This window comes from Plecotus auritus, assembly GCF_963455305.1.
Source record: "Plecotus auritus genome assembly, chromosome: 5".
In the NCBI taxonomy this organism is placed as follows: Eukaryota; Metazoa; Chordata; class Mammalia; order Chiroptera; family Vespertilionidae; genus Plecotus; species Plecotus auritus.
Window position 1 is genome coordinate 150026100 of NC_137776.1, and position 4516 is coordinate 150030615.

At 45.1% G+C, this 4516-nt stretch overlaps 1 long non-coding RNA gene across 1 annotated transcript in view; it reads left to right on the forward strand.

Annotated features, from left to right (window-relative positions):
• The first annotated feature begins 330 nt into the window (after positions 1–330).
• The window catches only part of LOC308248195, a 10480-nt gene continuing 6294 nt past the window's right edge, over positions 331–4516 (forward strand). Inside the window, exons 1-2 of the long non-coding RNA XR_013960609.1 lie at positions 331–524; positions 4035–4292. This is a non-coding gene — a long non-coding RNA (uncharacterized lncRNA). The remainder of the gene's footprint in view (positions 525–4034; positions 4293–4516) is intronic.

Sequence of the window (4516 nt, forward strand, 5' to 3'; positions counted from 1 at the left end):
CTTTCATTTATGTTCCCCTTAAAGTAGGCATTTTGGTTCCTCCTAACACACTCAGCTCTATCTTCTGTACCTGAGGCCTGGGATTTCATTCTACTTTTTAGGCAGTCCCTGTTTTCTCCCAGAGGGGCATTTAGCTTAGTGTCGAAAGCACAGTGTGTTCCCTTTCTGTTAACTTAACCTCTGTGTTGTTTTTTAAAAATCAGATTAGAAAGAACAGGGACCCTGGAAAGCCTGTGATATGTAAATATTTAGCCAGGCAGATAGGGATAGTAAGCATTTTGTCTCTTAACACAAAACATGATTTTATTTGCTAAAGCTGCAATCTTGTTTGATAATCCATCAGTTTATTATCAGCTATGTGGTGAGACACAATGCCACAGGGAGATAATCAAGAACCTTCACCTGATACCACAGGGCTGATTACAGGGACTGCAGGAGAGTCTGCTGAAGGGGATTAGGTTAAACATAGGTTTTCTATTTACAGGTGATTTCTTCCAAGCACTTGAACATTCTGCTCAGCCTAGGTAAGTAGGTCATCTGAAAACCTTCAAAGAAGAGTCTTGACAGGTGTGGAACAACTAGACATGTCTCTTTACCAGGCCACATAAGTCCTTGTTTCATGCTCAGTGCAGTTCTCATCTCAATCAGAGAGAGAGAGAGAGAGAGAGAGAGAGAGAGAGAGAGAGAGAGAGAGATGGTGCTCTACTGAAGACAGTATTTAAAAAACAAAGTTTGAAACAGAACTGGAAATCCTTCTACCCTAAGGGTAACATTGGGATCTCAGTGAATTGGGTTAGTCAACTGAAATTTTAACCTAACAGTGTTTGCAGGCCTACCAAAGATGTAATCTGTGGTTTCTGAACCAGGGGCAACAGCCTCGTAGGGTATCCTCCGAGACTCTCCCGGTCAGGGCCTTTGGAATGCTCACCTCCAGGGGGCAGAGATGTGATAAGGGGGATGAGTCCCTGGAATGCTACAGAAAGGCGGTGCTACTTGTGGTTGTGGTGATGGCGGTAGGCAGAGAAGCATTTCTTTCCCCCCAGCATTGACTATCCCATTCTTCTCTTTCTTGAAACGTATCTATTCAGGATTTTCCACTATGCAAAATAGCTCCACCCGAAAATCCAGTCTTCAATACGCTGGCCTGTGGTTACTTGACTGCTTTCTGGCTACTGAAAATAGAGGCTGTGTGGTTCTACAGTACTCTGCAATTACAACTCATCGGAGATTATCTCACTTGAGTCTTTCCTGAGATGAGCAGAGCAGGGAACTGAGTTTCAAAGAATTGAATTATTTTGCCTAAGTTTACACAATTGTGATTTCTTCCCTTATTTGTTCCTTTCCAATCTTTTTCCTTTTCTCCTTTTCTTTCTCCATGGAAGACATTTTCTTAAGAATGTAAACTCTGAAACCAGATATTTGGTTTTAAATATCTGGCTCTGTGTGACCTTGGGTAAGTTACTTTTCTTGGTATGCCTAGGTCTCCGGTGTAAAAATGAGGATAACAATATTGTTTATCCCATAAACAATATTGGGAGGATAAAGTTGGTTATTATAGTAATAAGTGTAGCACTTAGAATAGTGTCTGGCTCATAGCAAACATTCAATGAGTTTTGTCATTATTATTGTTGCTGCTTCTTTCCATTCTCCTATTTGTCCCCTCATCAAACATTAATGGAATGTCCTCTCTGATGCGCATTGTGCTAGGCTGGGGAAATGAGTAAGAGAAGGTCCCTTTTCTAGAGAACTCACTGTGTGAGGAGGTGGGCCACCGGGTAAGTGCAGGGGATGGTCACATAATAAATGTATGCCACAGCCTCTGTGTTGTCACAGGTGAACTGTTAGGTGCCCATCCTTAGCTGGGAAGATCGCATGAGGAGACCTGCCATTAGAGTTGAACATTGGAGATGAAGCCAATGTCTTCTAGGCCAACAGAAAAGGGACAGGTAGAGGGGCCAGCATGCAGGAAACCAGCATGCAGCATGAAGGACCACTGGAGGGGTCTGAGAATGAGGAGTTATATCGGTTAGTTAGGGCTGCCATAACCAAGTACCACAGATGGGTGGCTTAAAAAACAGAAATTAATTTTTCCACAGTTCTGGAGGCTAGAGTCCAAGATCTAGGTACCAGCAGGTTGGTGTCTTCTGGGGCTTCTCTCTGTGACTTACAGACAGCTACCTTCTCGCTGTGTCCTCACATGGTCTTCTCTCTGTAGCCTCGTCTCCTAATGTTGGATCAGGGCCCACCAAAATTACCACATTTTGCCTTAATTACCTTTTTAAAGGCCTTATTTCCAAATGTAGTCACATTCACAGGTACTGGGGGCTAGGGCTTCCACATGTGAATTTTAGCAGGGGACACAATTCAGCCCAACTATGGGCTGGTTTGGTGCATGTGGATGAGTGTCAGGGATGAGGCCAGAATGCCAGCAGTGCCCAGATCTTGAAAGGCCTGGCTTCTCATCGGGCTAAGGTGTATGTGGTGGATGGGAATTGACACGCCCATCACCACATAGAAGCTCCACTGGCCCCCTCAGGCTGTGGTATGAAGGGCAGACTGGAAGGAGCCATGTTGCAATATGTAAGGAGACGCTGGTTTGACTCCAGTTCTCCCCCACATCACCCCAAGGCTATGTGGCAGTTATAGGGAGGCGTGAATCTCCAGCATCAAGAGGGTGAATTCGAACAAGGCACGTGGGTGTAGGGGGACAGGAGAGGAGGGGAGAGTTTGTGTCAGTGCCTGTGGGGGACTTGCCAGGCTCATACAAGGGAAGAAGCACCCAAATAACAGATGGAAGCAGACTCTGGTTTTTCCCTTTCACCCAAAAGCCCCCTCAAGTGTTTCTAACATAATCACGTCTTCCTACCTTATTTTGTAAGTGAGAGAACAGCTTCCTTCCATTCTCCTGCCAGGTAGGAGCGCACAGCAGCTCCTTGATGTTGACAGTCAGAGAATGAGATAATTACCCCTCTCTGGTTTTAGAATCCTGCTCAAACTCAAGCATTTTGGTGCAAAAAGAAACGCCGTGTTGGGAGGAGCAGCTTCGTTTTGCGCAGTTCCCATTTGGCTTGCAGACCTGAGACAGAGGCGTCCCACCTGGTTTTCCTTGGCTCAGGATGTAGCTGCTTGGTCAAGTCACTTCATCTCTTTGAGACTAGGGCCTCCTTTTTGTTCAATGAGGATGATAATATGTAAATGATGAGGATTCAGTGACAAAATGTATGAGTCCTTTGTAGACCTTAAAAGCTTTATGTAAATGTTGGTTCCTACATTTAAAAACAATATTTGAGGTGTTTGCATTCTGTAACTTTGGTGACTTGGCATAAAAAGTAAGCATTTTTTCATTGTAATCCCAGCTCTGTACTTGTGTCAGGGCCTTGGGCAGGATACTTGCAAACCCTGGCTTTTACTGCCCTAATTTGTGAAGTGGGAAGTTCTCTCTCCCCCCTCCCCTCTCTCTCCCTCCCCCACGTTCCTCCCTTCTGTAGCTCCTCTTCTCTCAGATGATGTCAGCATTAATTGGAAGGTGTCCGTGATGTCTGCCAGGAAAACAGAAAGAGTGACGTCTCATCTGGATGGGTTCCGTGAGCACTAGATTCTCCTTCCTCTGTTTTTGACACACAGAGTGACAGCCATCGCTGTGTTTAAACAAGTTAATATGTATGTTCCCTGACATAAGGAAGCGCTCTAATCACGAAATACAGCTTGCATGTCATTTGGTTTTGAGATTTTATTGAGCACTACTAATCTTGACATATTTTGGTTGGCACCACATTCTTGGTATAGTGGGTTAGCGGTTGAATAGTTTGCAGACTTTGTGAAACAAAATCCTCATTTAATGGTTTAGTTTGGCTACATTTTGAAAATGTACAAAAACATAATGCACTTCCATTTCATAGGGTTTTTTCCTCCCAACTTGCGGCTTTGGGTTTTTTGTGTTTTTTTTTTTTTCCTTAATGCCCTTAGTTTTCTCTCTCTCTCTCTCTCTCTCTCTCTCTCTCTCTCTCTCTCTCTTTTTCATGTTCCAATTGCAGCAAACCCAAAGGACGAGCTTTTGAACTAAGAGAACTGTAATCAGAGGAGACCTCTTTGTACTACTTGGTGTGGAGAACTTCTACACCCTGGCGGAATGTCCTGAACTGTTCCGTGTGAGTGCAGGGATCCAGGACATCTGAAGGCCACCGCGCAGTGGAGTGACAGGTCTGCAGCTCCCCAGCAGAAGCACCTGGACTAAGTGTGCAACAAGACCTCAGTCAACACCAGGCCCAGAAGTCACTGAACTCTGTGCCCAGGTGGGAAAGGTCAACAGGCTTCTGGCTGGGGTCCTCCTCCCCTGCTCCCCCTTCTGCGGCCTCTCCTGTCCCTAACCCAGGGACAATATTTAGAAAGCAGAGCTGGGTTCAGGCAGCCCTCTCAATTACTTTGGCTGGAACCTTCCTGAGTACATTTTGCTATCTCTTTCTGATGTAAATGGGCACTCACAGTTGGCAGGGGATGCTCTTTCTGTTGTAATTAT